We start from the raw sequence: 16,898 nt of genomic DNA on the forward strand, positions 1-16,898 counted from the left end.
AAGCCTAATCTCCATAATGATTTCTAAATATACCCCTATCTTGTGAAAACACTGGGATTTTCCGTGCTATTTATAGACCCTTCACTTCCGGTGACCAGTACTGCACTGCAAGTCTGCTAACCCCACATGCCATCGCAGGGTAGTTAAGGTACTTTCGGCAAAATTCCGGAAAAAATATGATGGAATTTACGCATCACTTTAAACCTCTCTTATTTCTTCCACATAATAAATATGTTTCAGTGAAAGTTATGATATAAGAAAACAAGCGATAAAAATTACTTTATTTATTGTTTCTATATTTAGAATCGAACGTAAGCATATAAAATGAAACTTAAAGAGATATGGACGAACTTCACATAAAACAGATAACTCCTGCGTGATAATCCCAACAGATCCATATAACCAATACCTAACAAAATGCGGCGTTAAAAGTAGTTTTAGAAAAGGCTATGCCTACGATTATTAACAAGTTTTAATATTTTATTTTTGATAAATTCATTGAATAAATCGAAAATTTTGACTTTGCCGTTGTTCAATTCACTCTGCAAACTTTATACTTGTGTGACGGTTTTGGCTAATTTTTCATTATTATCTCCCCTTAATACACATGGCCAGGTAAAGTGAATTTTACTCTTGTTTGGCAGATATATTTTTCAATACTGTTTAGCGGATTTGATAGTCCTACTTAACAATTACTTGCAGGTATTGTTCATTTTAAATGATTGTCTTTTTAGACTAAAATTTTGAAGAGCCAATTTTATTTCTTTACCAAAACAAGTTTGATATAAGATTTACATATAGTCTAAATGTGTAATTTACACATTGTCTTGGAATTTGCTTTACAAAGTATGTTTCATAGATCATAGAATTTGTATAAATCCTTCTATTTCCTTACTAACTTTTGAAAACCTGATTCATATCAGGGGAAACTCCATCAAAATGTTGGTTTGAAAACTTAAATAGTTTGATTTAGACTTTGCTAAAATTCAAACTAAATTCTGACTTTAAAATGAAGTAAAAATAAAATATAAAGCTTACTTAGCTAATTTAGGTCCATTTAAAAGCCGTATTGTTTTTGAAAAGTGCTATTGCATAAATTACTTCTATTTTTGAAACATTTACACAAATTTTTTACATTGTTGAATTTGAAATATTTATACCGATGTTTACAAATGTTGAAGTTTTGGTATATAAAATATGAAAACTAATAAAGTCATGAGTCTTATTGCCATTTAAAAAGCTCAGTTATCAGTGGAACGAACTAGTCTAGAATGCTGCATCATTATGGTACACACTGTCGTCGTTAACTGTTGATATAAGGTCTGTCGTCTGTTGTTTCGTTTGAAGGTTCAAATAGAGTACTTTACAGGTTTTCTTTCTATTTGTTCAGACAGATATATACAGATATAAAAAAGCAATTCTAGACCATTCTAGTACACAGGGGGTACAGATAAGCATATTGTCCGAACCCGCCCTGTTACATTTTTGGTGGCTAGTGTAAATTGCTATCTGAAGCTTAAGTACTTGGCAATAAGATTAAATCAAAAACTATAAAAATCAAATAAATTAAAAATAAAATGGCTGAAGCTCGCTCTGATAGTTCATATGATAACGATTTGCCGGATTATTTACCAGAAGAATTAAGTAGAATTAGTTTTCAACCGCGTGAAAGCAGACATGTTAGCTTTCAATTACAATCTGAAAGTGACACTTATAGTCGGTATTCAAGAACGCCGGATACGTATAGAGGCCAAAATGAAAGAGTAGAATACGTGCCCGAAACTCCTGAGTATAGAATACACAGGGGCTCTAGTACTCCAAATTATACTCCAGGTTCTTCCGATGTTTACAGAGAAAGATCAGCAAATGATCTGTCTGAAAGATTTCGTCCTGAGTATATCCGAAATAGTACTGAAGTATCTCATATATCAGATTCTCGTAGAGATTACGACTCAAATAGATCGCGTTATATGTAAGATGTTAATGAGAATAACAGCGCAAATCGTGACTGAGAACATACGAATAGATTTAGATCAAATCAGGAATACAGTTTAAACAATCCATTGCAAAGCAATACTGAAAATTATTCCTAAGACAAAACATATCCGATGACAGTTTTAGGTTTGGTCAAAATTATCATGATTCCATTTCAAGTAGAGATATTGGATTTAACTCGAGTAGCACGCCTGAATACCGCAGTTTTCCACCAAATTACGTGCCGATAGATTTTGAGTGAATACGCCCATCGTCAGACGAGAAAAAGAACCGGAAAACTATGACGATAAATCGGTTGTCTGGAAAGATTATATTGTTCACTTTGAAGTAGCTGCTAAATGGAACAATTGGTCCGATTCTGAGAAAGCCCAACAATTAGCTTTGAGTCTCCGTGGAGCCGCTCAAAAGTTACTCGGTGATTTAAAATTATCCATAGTGAACGATTATTCAGCACTTAAAAACATCTTAGCTCAACGTTTGAATCCAAAGGAACAAATTACCGCATACAGATGCCAGTTTAGAGCAAGAATGCGAAAACAAAATGAAAGTCTACAAGAATTCGGATATTAGCTTCGTCGCCTTGTAAGACTCGCGTACCCGGATGATGAGTACAATAATGTCTTGGAGCAGTTGGTAATTAACCAATTTATTTTATCCTGAAATGAAAAAGCATATCCAATTTACACATCCGCAGACTCTCGAAGCTGCAATTGCATACGCCGTAGAATACGAGGCTTTCACAAAATCGCAATCAATTTCTCGTAAACCGAAATATGACGATTTGCCTTTTACAGTCAGAGCTATCAGCCGAGAAAATAAACAAAAACCTGTGAAAGAAAATAAAACTGATAAAAACATTGAAAGTGCCCAAAATTCAGAATTAAAAGAGTAATCAAGGGAACCAAGGTTATAGCGGTAATCAAAAGAATGTAATCCAGGGACAAAGACCAGGCATGGAAAACAGACATACACAACAAAGAACATAAAGTAACTAAAATCATACATACAAAGTAACAAAAGTAAAAGAAATGATGAAAAGCTTTATTGAATGCATAGGCAAAATGTCAGACAAAATTGATAAAATGGGAATTTCTAATAAATACCCCCAAAGAACAAGCAATAACTACAGAAGGAATTATCAAAATTTTGATAATGTATATTATAACGAACCTTTCATTTGTTGGAGATGTGAAAAGCAAAATCATAAAGCCAAATTTTGCACAACAGTTTTGAATGAGCGTAAACAAGAGACTAAAACTGATGATGATCAAAAATCTGATTCAAAAAATTAAATGGGGCTGATCTTGAGGTCAAAAGTTCAGTCCAAACTTTAAATCAGAATAAAAGGCCACATATTCAGATAAACGCTATTAAGCAAAGTTGTTTGTTTGCTAAAACAAGAATACAGAAATTTACTTTTAAATTTTTGATAGACACATGTTCAGTTGTTAGCTTAATTTCAAAACATTCTTTTGATAAGCTAGGACTGTCTACAGATATTTTAGACAAAGTTTCAACAACTTTGAGCTCTGTTTTGGCAGTGAAATGAAAGTCTATGGACAAATAAAGTTTAAATTTAGTTTATCAAACAAAGTTTTTGAACATGACTATATAATAGCAGATTTATTTGAAATGGCTGGAATTTTAGGCATGGATTTCTTAGACCAATTTGATGTTCCTTTGGTTGTTTCTAAATCACACATGCTAATAGCAGGCTATAAGATAAGGCTTTATAAACTTGGTTTTACAACCTGTGATCACATAAAAGCTTCTGAAAATATAGCTATTCCATCTCAGGCAGAAATGGTTATAAAAGGGCATACATTTGGACAAAAGTTAAATACTACTTCTGTATTAGAACCTAGAAGAGATTTAAATAAACAAGGCTTAATGATAGCTAGGACACTTTGTCAAAAATCAGATAATACTGTTTTTGTTAATGTAATTAATTAAACAAATCAAACTGTCAATTTAAAGAAAGATTCTTTGTTAGGTAAACTAGAACCAGTAATTGATATAAAACCTTTATCAAATGATGATAAAAACATTAATATGTCTGAAGATTTTGTTGTACCAGAACATCTTAAATGTCTCATTGACAAAGCTTCTTCGAAATTGGCTGAAGAAAAAAAAATTGAAATGGCATCGTGAAACATTCTATTGATACTGGTGACTCAAAACCTATTCGTGTACCACCTCGTAGGGTTCCACTTTCTAAAAACCAAAACCTATTCGTGTACCACCTCGTAGGGTTCCACTTTCTAAAAAAAACAAATCATTGAAGATGAAATAGATAAGATGTTGAAAAATTATGTGATAGAGCCTAGCCTGGTCTAGTCCTATTTTGTTAGTAACTAAGAAAGATAACTCTGTTAGATTCTGTATTGATTTTCGTGCCCTGAATTCGGTTACAAGAAAGGATGCATATTCTTTACCGCGAATTGATGATTCGTTTGATGCCTTGGGTGGAAACACACGGTTTTGCACTATTGATTTAACATCAGGCTATTTGCAATGTGAAATGTCATAAGGAAGTAAAGAAAAGAAAAAACTGCTTTCACATCCCATAAAGGACTTTACCCATTCAAAGTACTACCATTTGGACTTTGTAATGCCCAAGCCACTTTCGAACGTATGATAAAAATGGTTTTAAAAGGGTACCAATGGGAACGCTGCCTGTGTTATTTGGATGATGTTACAATTTTCGGGGACACATTTGAAAAAAAACTCTAGAAAAGTTTTTCAAAGATTTAGATCTACAAATTTGAAATTAAAACACAGCAAATGTTCCATGTTTCAAACTGAAGTACTTTTCTTGGGTCACATAATTTCAAATGAAGGGATTAGTTGTGATCCTTCAAAAGTAGACTCTGTCAAAAATTGGCCTTCCCCAACTTGCACCACTCATGTTAGCAGTATTCTCGGTTTAGCCAGTTATAACAGAAAATTCATTCCCAATTTCTCAGAAGTAGCTTCCCCACTTACAGAACTAACAAAAAAGGCTAAAAAGTTTGCCTTGAATGAGAACTGTCAGAAAAGGTTTGACAAATTAAAAGAATTGTTGATTTCTACCCCTATATTGTCATATCCTATGAAAGAGGGAGAATTTGTGTTAGATACTGATGCTAGTGCCAACGGTATAGGCGCAGTTTTGTCATAGGTCCAAAACGGTCAAGAGAAAGTAATTGCTTATAGCAGTAAAACTATGAATGATTCTCGAAGAAAATATTGCACCACTTATAGGGAGTTATTAGCAGTTGTCACCTTTGTTAAGCAATTCAGACACTGTTTATGGGGTAGACATTTCAATGTTAGGACTGATCACGCATCATTGATTTGGCTGAAAAAATTTTAAAATCCAGAAGGCATCATAGCAAGATGGATTTCTCTACTTGATACTTACGATATGACTTTGGAACATCGCAGTGGAAGTTTGCATTGTAATGCTGATAGTTTGTCAAGACGTCCACATAAGAAATGCTTAAGGGAAGATTGTCCAGACTGTACAAATGAAATCATTGTTGATACTAGGGATTGTGAAGATTGTAATAATAAGACAAATTTACAACCTTTAGCTCCAGTACGGGTTTTACAATCCGATTAAGGAGACCAACACGATTCAATACAAGACAATCTTACTCAGGATAAGACAGATGGGCAATATATAGATTCAAATTGGTTATCGGTTTGGTCTGAAGAACAAATTTTGACTTGGCAAAATTCAGATTCTGACATAAGGAAATTTTGGATTTGAAGTCTGAATACTTAAATAAACCTCCATAAAGTTGTATTGAGGGTTGTTCTAATTCAGTTAGAGTTTTATGGAGTAATTTGGAACTAATGTCTGTACAAAATGGTGTTTTATATTACATGTTCATTGATAAAATTGGTGAAACAAAAACTTTATTAGTAGCTCCTTATGAGGTCAGAGATTTTATTTGAAACAGCTTCATAATTCGCATTTAGCTGGTCATTTAGGTCGTGACAAAACTATTGATTCAGTTAAACGTAGATTTTAGTGGCCAGGTTTGACTAGTGATATCAGTCTTTGGTGCAAAAAGTTGCAGTTGACATTTTGGGTCCTTGTCCTATCACAGAAAATGAAAATGAATATATCATTGTGCTTTCAGACTATTTCACTGAGTGGACGGAAGCATTTTCTGTTAAAAATCATACCGCGTTCATAGTTGCTGATAACTTAGTAACTGAAGTTTTTTGTCGTTTTGGCATTCCATTTCAGATCCATTCAGATCAGGGCCGAGAATTTGAATCTGAATTATTTAGGGCAATTTGTAAATTATTGGGCATTGACAAAACTAGAACCTGTCCCTATAGAGCCCAATCCGATGGCTTAGTAGAAAGAATGAACCGAACTTTGATTCAAATGTTGTCCATTTTTGTAAATCAGACTCGAAATGATTGGGATGATCATCCCCCTTATTTGCTAATATCATACAGAGCTACTATTCAAGATAGTACCGGATTTTCCCCTTATAAAATGTTATTTGGGAGGGATACAATTTGTCCAGTGGATATAATTTCAGGTTTTTCATTTAACAATAAAAATTCTCTTTGTCCAGTACAATATGTTGAATGGGTGAAACATGCTCTCACCTTAACATAATTTTGCAAAGGGAAATCTACGCAAGGCTGCGTCTCGGCAGAAGAAAAATTATGATCGAGGTATGAAACCTCGTATCTTTGTCGAGAACAGTTTCGTGTGAAGGTGGTATCCCCCCTAAAGCCAACCTGAAATTAGCATTGGGATGGACTGGGCCTTATCTTGTCCAAAGAAAACTAAGCGGTGCTTTATACCAAATTAGATTGTCACCAACCAGCAAATTTTGATTGTGCATGTCGATCATTTAAAACCATATACCGGACGAAATGTCCCCGATGCATGGAAGCAAGAAATTGAAAATTTTGCTTTAAATTCTGATGAAGAAAATGTTGAGGAAGAAAATGAAATAACAACATTTCAGCTTGATACTGATCAATATGGGGACTTAAATTATTCTATTTATTTGCCCAATTTTTTTGAGTTGCCTAGTTCAACTGAAAGCAGGTCAATTCTCCTGCTGTGACCAGTTCTAAAGCGGTGACACCACCTAAGAGAACACGCTGTGGTCGCGTCATTAAAAAACTAAGTAAATATTCTCCAGAATGATAATATACCATTGAATCTGTTTAAAATTTAACCATATAATTGGTTACGTAAATTCTGTAAATAACGAGTGTGCATCGTAGAAACTCCAAGATACATGTATTTGAAAAAAACAAACAAACAAACAAACAAAATCTATTATATTTTATACCAACATTTTCTGTATAAATTTTCAGTTATAATGGTAGACGAAATAGAAATTGATATCGATGAACGAGACCAACTGAAACTAGACGATGATTTACGAATAACATGGCCAGCTGAAGGAATGGCATGCAATGTTCCTGGTTGTGACACCAAAATATTCAATTGCTATGCTTCAGTCATTACACACTGGAAAAAGATCCATGCTTCATACACAAAAGTTTTCTTTTGTGAAAAATGCAAAAGCAGTTATTCTAGACGTTGTGACTTAAAACGACATTTAAAAGCTACACACAATTATTGTAATGAAAATTGTTACAAGCATTGACTTTTTTTCCAAATCAAAAGTGCTTAAACGCGATAAATATATAAATCCAGGTAGTATTCTACCTCCAAAGAGCATCAGTATAAATACATATTATAGTAAAAGTTATATTTTCCAGAAAATGTCAGACAATGTTATATGTATTGCTCCATTTGTGGTGCCAAACTATTCTGGATATGAGGTGTATAGTTCTCCTTCACAAGGCATGCCTTGTGAAGTCGAGGATTGCAAAAGCCCTCACTTCAACAACCATGACAAATATATGATTCATTGGCGGAAGGTTCATGTCCGTTTTATCAACATATTCCACTGTGTAATGAAAAACTGCAGTCTGAAGTACCATGAGAAATGGAAGCTAAATAAACATTTTAAACAGCACCATGGATTCACATCCAATGTAATTCAGAAACAAGACATTAAACCAGTAAAAGAACACAATATGAATTTCATTGACCCAAAAGAAATTAAAATGAAGTTGATAAAAATTGATGTAGAAGCCAGGGAGAGAGCTAGAAAAGAAAGCAAAAATTACGCAAAACAACATGCTATTACATCTCCAAATTTACCGCAAGCCAATAGGAGCAACAGTGTATGCAGATGACATTATTTGGATTTCGATTTTAGTATTGGAACGTCAAAGGTTATAAAGAAATGGTGAATCGTAAATCATGGACAATAAAAACATTATTGGGGGAAGGGTAATTGTTTTTGTTGATATTTAAAATGTTGATAATTGTTATTTTTAATTATTTAGAACAAATTTTCTTTAAATATAATTTGTTCTGAGGGGGAGAAGTGTGACGGTTTTGGCTAATTTTTCATTATTATCTCCCCTTAATACACATGGCCAGGTAAAGTGAATTTTACTCTTGTTTGGCAGATATATTTTTCAATACTGTTTAGCGGATTTGATAGTCCTACTTAACAATTACTTGCAGGTATTGTTCATTTTAAATGATTGTCTTTTTAGACTAAAATTTTGAAGAGCCAATTTTACTTCTTTACCAAAACAAGTTTGATATAAGATTTACATATAGTCTAAATGTGTAATTTACACTTTGTCTTGGAATTTGCTTTACAAAGTATGTTTCATAGATCATAGAATTTGTATAAATCCTTCTATTTCCTTACTAACTTTTGAAAACCTGATTCATATCAGGGGAAACTCCATCAAAATGTTGGTTTGAAAACTTAAATAGTTTGATTTAAACTTTGCTAAAATTCAAACTAAATTCTGACTTTAAAATGAAGTAAAAAGTAAAAGATAAAGCTTACTTAGCTAATTTAGGTCCATCATCACTGTGCGTTCTCTTTTGGTTAATTTTTAGTCCGTCCTCTTTATTTACCTTGCCAGTGCCGTCTATTTAAAAGCCGTATTGTTTTTGAAAGAGTAATCAAGGGAACCAATGTTATAACGGTAACCAAAAGAATGTAATCCACGAACAAAGACCAGACATGGAAAACAGACATACACAACAAAGAACATAAAGTAACTAAAATCATACATACAAAGTAACAAAAGTAAATGAGCAACTCGGACTCCACTAAAAACTGGGAGCATGGACCAGGTGCACCGGTAGGGTAAGCGTCCTCTGCTTTTCTAGAAACACCCGCCGAGTTGCTCATAAAAAGTCAAGTCCGGGGTAGACAAACAAGGAAAGGAAAACTATGACCCGTTGAATAAATCAGTTTTCATGGTGCTGATGGATACACCATAACGATCCACGAGTTCATGATGACGACCACAAAACTTCGGTAGTGATGACTTCAGCACCATGAAAACTGATTTATTTAAACACGTCCACCACACTGGACAAATATGTTGTCGATTAAAAATTCCAGCATTTTGTAAACATCTTCTTCTGTATATTTTGAAGATGATTTGTAATTATTTGGAAAAGTGCAATTGCATAAATTACTTCTATTTTTGAAACATTTTCACAAACTTTTTTACATTGTTGAATTTGAAATATTTATACCAATGTTTACAAATGTTGAAGTTCTGGTATATAAGATATGAAAACTAATAAAGTCTTGAGTCATTATTGCCATTTAAAAAGCTCAGTTATCAGTGGAACGAACTAGTCTAGAAACCTGCAACATTATGGTACACACTGTCGTCGTTAACTGTTGATATAAGATCTGTCGGCTGTTGTTACGTTTGAAAGTTCATAAAGAGTACTTTACAGGTTTTCTTTCTATTTGTTCAGACAGATATATGCAGATATAAAAAAAGCAATTCTAGACCATTCTAGTACACGGGGTATGGATAAGCATATTGTCCGAACCCGCCCTGTTACACTTGGTTAATATCCGTAGGCATAGCAGTTTTTTAATTGCAATATTATCGAAGATTATTGAAACATGACGAAGGAGTTAATCTGTAGGTCTTATTACCCAGGCCTTTGTACTTTTATGCATCAAGGTGGCAAAAATTCGTCCTTCCATAATTTGCCAAGCGCACAGGTGATCAGTTTCTAATATCGGATTTCGTTATGGAATAACTACGATATATGACATAGTAGCATATCCGGCGTATTTCTTCAACATGTTGAAATAAATGTTCACTTTTTTAATACCTATTTTTTAATACAAACTCATTAAAACACGAAGGCAGAAATGGGTAATAATTAAGTTCTTACGGAATCAAAGTACTCATGTACTGAATCAATATCTGTCGCTTGTTTGAAAATTTACTTTAGAATAAATATGGGTTAAGATATACATAAGAAACCGGGATCAACGCATCAAAACACAAATTTGTTGTATCAATTTATTAACATTAGACCCACTTATTAAATTTCACCATGATGCTCAGCATAAGTGACACTAATTTAGTCATTAATGTAGTACACAAAAGTTAACGTGGCATCAAAGCAGTGCACAAGTTGGTGTTTTATTCAATTTTGAGAGTGATTACATGGTACCCTTAAAATCAATGAACAAAAAACTCTCCGATTGTTGTACAGTATCACTCTTTAGTCACCATTACCCCCTTTAGGACTATTGAAATTGTGCAATCTAATAGGGATTCTTTGCCTAGCCAAACATCAAATGGCTTTGTATTCGTCCAACATTTGTAGACAACTTGAATATCGAAAGTAAACGACAGGTGTAGTCATGTAAATACATGTAGATAGAAATGAACAACTGGCACTGATAAGAGGTTAGACATCAAGTGCTTTTAATCGAAATCTTATTACTTCAAACCAAATAATATGCTATTCCAGGAGTGGATCCAGTTTTTTATATTGGGAGGGGGGGCGCACAGTTGAAATTTCTGAAATATTCTTTTAGTGTGGGTCCAATATAGATATCTTTTGTGGTAAAATTAGCGAGAAAATAGTTTCAATCTAAACCCGCCTAAACCTACCCTTGACAATCCATGCTTTGCAAATTTTAGGAGGGGGCGCACTTGTGCTATTCAGATTAAGAGGTTTTTTTGGGTTTTTTTTTTCTTTATTTGGGTAAAAAATGTGGAAACTAATTTGATATTTTTTAAATATGGATCTATTTTCTTGCAGCCGTGTAATAGATAATTTCATGTGCTAACATACCTTACATATCTTCAGGTTCTGGCGACTGGTTTATCAATTCTGATTTTCAATCTAAATTGATAAAATGATAGGGTTGTGTCACCTAAACATGCCTCAAATTATATGACACATGTAGGAAAATCGAACTGTGAATAAATGATACTCATTAAGCTGGTGTATTGATGAAATGTTTCACTCTAAAAAACTTAGTCTGTATGATTATAGATGGGCTTTGTCGTAAAACGACATATTTTTTTTATAATACAACATTATGATAAGGGTTGGTTACTAGATCTGACAGCTACTCACCACTCCATGAACTTATAAAAAAAAGTAAATCCAAAAGGTATGTTTTTTTCATGGGTTGGATGTTTTTCCAAATAGTTGAATTTTAATCTAGGAAAATTAAATATGTATTCACATTCATATGTATTAAAATATTTCTATTAAGAGTTACATGTATACTGTACATGATCATAAACTGCAAGCAGCAAACTAATTTGCTAGTACATGCTCTTGCAACACATACATGTTGAACAAACTTTTTATTTAATCTAAGATGTATATGAAATTTCATTGAACCAACAAGACAGAGAGTTCCTATGGAACACTGTACAGTCATCAACATAGAACATGACTCTCACTGAAGTCCCAATAAAAAGGGTTTTAAAGTCAACAGAAAACACGGGAACATGAAATTACAAAGAAGAACAAGACTAAGTTTGTTTTCTTCAGAGTCTGTATGAACCATATCTTTAGTTAATTGGAAACATTCATGTAGTATTATGGACTTGTATATTCCTTTTTTGCATAGTTTGTACAGTTACTCTAACTACTTTTCATTTTTACATTTACATACATGTATATAATTATCAAACCAACCAGTCACCATTACATGCCTTCATTGAGCAATTGACAATTATATGGAGAGAAAACTATCTAACTTTTGAAGAAAACAGATTTAATAATGTGTAGTGGTAATAGTGATTGAACAAGTATACAAATAAAAAAGGTCATACATAGAAAATTAAAATAAATTAGTTCATCATTATAGCTTAATTATACATGTATATAAAGGAATCATACTTAACATCTGTACTTACTTAAGAAGTACAAAGTACTATAATAAAGAACTTCAGTTTTTTGCACAAGTGCAAAGTTAAGTACTTAATTTTTAAAGCTAGCACTAAAATGTATGAATATGTTTATGATAAATGAGTATGCAATAATGATATTACTTCTGAAAATCTTTCCTGTATTTGTTTGACCTCTAGTAAATCTGTCTTTTGTCTTGTTGTAAGACATACATTCTGTTTTCTTTTTTGTAAGTACATGCTGTGAATTAGACATAAATGTGTTGTTGTTCATAAACAAGTGCAAGTGTCTTCTTTAAAATTGCATCTTTAAGCTTCATTCCTCCTCATACTTTGTTCTATTATCAAAACATGACAATTTCACATCCTGTTCATCAACAAACAACACTTTGAGAAATATCTAGCATCTTTTGTTACATTGATTTGCATATATATTCCTAATACCATGTTATTCCATGTGGCCAGGACAGCACTTCAGTCAATGTAAGCAAGTTATTATTTTATTGATCTATCCAACAGCATGGCATGACATAATAAATGGTTGGAGGTATCAGCTTGACCTCAACAATTTACTTTGGTGCATCCTGAAATATATAAATATACACAATATAGTAATACATCTGTACCATACTTTTACTGTACTGGATTACATGTTATGATTGGCATGTCATCTAATATACAGCTTATTACAAGACACCTAATATCAGGGTTCTCTATAGGTCATTACAATCTTTATATAAAGATATTAACTATTTTCACTTCATAAAACCATGTCCACCATAATAAGGAAATGGAAAAAATATCAAACACATCATGTTATAACTATTGACCAAATATGTAACAATAAGTCAAGATAAGAAAATTGCAAGCAACACTATTACTGGACAGACAAGATGATTGTGATTGTGCTTGTGTATTTGTAAGAAGGGTACATGCCTTATAAATGTGGTAGCCAGTACATCACACTATTTACAAATTTGCTAAAATTAAAAATGAAACAATTGAAGGCACAGCTAACAATTAGGTATTAATATGTACATTGTACATGTTAGTTGTAGTCTCATTTACTACTGGTACTTAGATACATGTATTAACAAGATGTTATCATTGAAATATTAATAGACAGTGCTACAATTCATCATCACCCATATGCACTTGTGTGTGTCAGTGTACATTTAAAATGCACTTTGAAGTATGAAATATATTAAATCACCTGGTTGTACTGGCAAATGTCTTTCATATTTGGTCATCTTCTACATCACTTGGATAATACATACATACATACATTTATTTGTATGTATATAATCTTTGTTCAAACTGCTCAGGTAGTAAGAAGAAAGGGTCCTAAAATTATAAATGCAAATTTAGTCCCATGTGTTTCTTTAAAATTTATATTTGTGAACTATTATACAATTTACAGATAAATAACAAACATGTATGAAATGGGTTGTCATAGTATTTTATTGTGTTCACAACAGCTATATTTTGGTGAAAATCATGCAAACATATTGTTCTTTCAAAATATTTAATGCCTTTGTAATTATAAGAAACCGATTAAAAAGAAAATACTCTCCTGATACTGACAAATTGTTATGAAATCTCCATGTGCATTTATTCCTGAATTCATACACATACATGTATTGCTAAATTCCCCATTTAATCTAAACTGCTGTTCAGTGCAGAATGACATTATATTCATTTCAAATGCAAAATATAGTAAGACTTTTCCAAAAGTTTCAAAACCATTGGTACAGAAATTTCAATATCACAGGCAATATCCTGTAATTTTGATTAAGGGTTTTCATACTAAAGAGTTTTTAGTCTGCATGTTTCCATATATGTATCAGATCACTAGCAGATCAAACACCAAAGGCAAAGATTACTATTATAGACTAGCGCTGAATTGTACACAAGTAATGGTCACAGAGAACAGATCAGAATGCAGCATGACACATGGATATGTCTTGATAAAATATTTCTGTGATAACTTCGAAGATGGAAATAACTTGGGCTATACACTACAAAGATATGCATGGTTATAATCAATCTCGACTCTAATGGCAAACCTTGATATTGAATTTTGAAAATTAAAAACATGTCAAGACTGTGTACAAAGTCGGGTCATCGTTTTTGGACCAAGGAAAGGCAAAATGTTATGTGTATGATAAAAAATGATAGGCTATCGATTGATAGAGTTATAAACATTACCTGTAGCTATCACATCATACGTTGGTATATTGGAGAAGCCGTCACATTACGTTCTGTAACGTAATTTTCTTCTCGCTAGTCGAAAGAATGTGCGATCAGCTGATCTCAAGCTTCCCAGTAACGTCGTTTTCCATATAAGGTAAAAAGTTCCGCCCATGACTAATGATATGCACATGCACAAAATGGCATATTTCCTCTTTTAAATATTGTGTTCTATCGTCTTGCAAAAACATTTTGAGAGAAAACATTTATTTATTCCTTATACAAGCATAATATGAGTAACAAAGACCGGGAAAAATTGAAAAAACACTTCGCTATGATCGAAGCGAAGGCAATGGCGTCGACGTTTCTATAGCTACGAAATGACGTCACGACAGAGTTATCTCCCCTTGTAGAAACCTCAACGAAAGAACCTTAACCACCCTGCGATTCTGAGGATTGTGAGCTGACATATGTAGAATCATGCTGATATATAGTCCTCTGCAGGTTAAAGTTAAGGTAAAGTCCAGAGAAGCCATTGAATATTGTGAAATTAGCATAGAAGCCTATGGGAAGTGGAAGAGTAATCAAGGGAACCAAGGTTATAGCGGTAATCAAAAGAATGTAATCCAGGGATAAAGACCAGAAATGGAAAACAGACATACACAACAAAGAACATTAAGTAACTAAAATCATACATACAAAGTAACAAAAGTAAATGAGCAACTCGGACTCCACTAAAAACTGGGAGCATGGAACAGGTGCACCGGTAGGGTAAGCGTCCTCTGCTTTTCTAGAAACACCCGCCGAGTCGCTCATAAAAAGTCAAGTCCGGGGTAGACAAACGAGAAAAGGAAAACTACGACCCGTTGAATAAATCAGTTTTCATGGTGCTGATGGATACACCATAACGATCCACGAGTTCATGATGACGACCATAAAACTTCTGTAGTTATGACTATGACTTCAATCTTGTAGCAACATAACCCTGTTCCAGAAGCCTATTTGTTAGAGCTCTAGCGCGATACAAAAAGTCTGCGTAGTTTCGGCAAGCTCTGGCATAACGTATGAGTTGTGATATGAACACTCCATACGCAGGAGCGAGACCAGTTTCACAAAAAGTCGTAAGTGTAAAGTTGATCGTAAGTAATGACGTCATAACAGAAAATAGCATTGTTACGTCATGACTTACGATCAATTTTACACTTACGACTTTTTGTGAAACTGAAGCATTTGTCTGCTACTTATATTTTCAATGCGCAGACATTAAATCAAATCACTTCACAAATAAACACTGAATTGTAAAGCCTTGTTTACAGAACAATAGCAATGCTAGAAGAAATTCATACCCTTATGTAGTTTTTGTCTGAAATTGCTGTATTGCATTTAACAAAAAAACACTGTAATCATATTAATTTAGGTCGACTAGAAATTTCTATTTTTTCCGAAGTGCAAATTGATAAATAAAATTTTTATACGTGAATTACCACCCTTCAAACTGACTGAAAGTTGGTTGTACAATTCAAAAATATCAGGGACTGAAAAGGTTCAAAACATTGAATTGACCTTCATATAGGGAAATAATCAGTCCATTGTTTTGGAAGGTTACTCATAAAAAAAAATCTCAAGTCATTGTTCCAGGAAAGTTAGAAGGTAGGTATTTAGACAGGTATTGATTTATTGAACATGTAACAGATTCCGAGCATAACATACCATGAACATTATTCTTGTTTTATTCAACAATGTATTCGAGCCCCCACACCCTCAAAAAAAAAAAAGAAAGAAAGAAAAGAAAAGAAAAATTTTACAGAGAACAGAGATTTATGCTAAAAGGCACTCCAATCTTAAAAAAATAATCTAGGTATCATAAAAATGAATCCAATTAAATTAATTTCCATTATGGTTAAAAATAATCCCTATAGATTACAAACGACACATTTATGTAAAACTTATCCCACAAAAAGTATTTCTTTGTAAACTTTGTAACTGTAATAAATTAAAAATGCTATACGGTTAGACCTATCCAATGGGGCGCTAGAGATCCCCTGATTCTGCTAATTGGAATATTAGAAACGCGATTGAGTTGTCCTTTGTACGCCTGAAATTGTCCACTGGTCATTAATGTTAAGGAAAGAAATCGTTACATATTAGCGAGTTACTTCCCTTAATATAAAAGGGATCGCTCGCGGAATTCGGGTCCATTTTTCTGCAAACTTCTGACAGGTACTCATCAATACATCGTTGTTTCATTTTTTTAAGATTTGTAAAAATACATACCCATTCCCATCCTGAAGCTTGCTTGCTTATAGTATCATTGCGCGTCGGCCATTTTTGCGTATATTGAACAATTCTTGTGTGCTTTTCCAACTAATATTGACTTGCGTGCTTATAGTATTCTTGCGCGTTTGCCATTTTTGCTTATATTGAACAATTCTTGTGTGCTTTTCAAACTT

The 16,898-nt window shown here is 33.2% G+C and overlaps 1 long non-coding RNA gene across 1 annotated transcript; it reads right to left on the bottom strand.

Annotated features, from left to right (window-relative positions):
• Positions 1 to 12,133: 12,133 nt before the first annotated feature.
• On the bottom strand, positions 12,134 to 15,132 carry LOC148625026 (uncharacterized). The gene is made up of 3 exons (XR_015919836.1): positions 14,467 to 15,132; positions 13,472 to 13,602; positions 12,134 to 12,842 (listed from the first exon to the last, which is right to left on the bottom strand). It is a non-coding gene; the product is annotated as an uncharacterized LOC148625026 (long non-coding RNA).
• Between the last annotated feature and the right edge of the window lie 1,766 nt (positions 15,133 to 16,898).

The sequence above is a fragment of the Perna viridis genome, chromosome 2, assembly GCF_037379345.1.
Source record: "Perna viridis isolate PV_CMFRI_1.1 ecotype Kerala chromosome 2, ASM3737934v1, whole genome shotgun sequence".
NCBI lineage: Eukaryota > Metazoa > Mollusca > Bivalvia > Mytilida > Mytilidae > Perna > Perna viridis.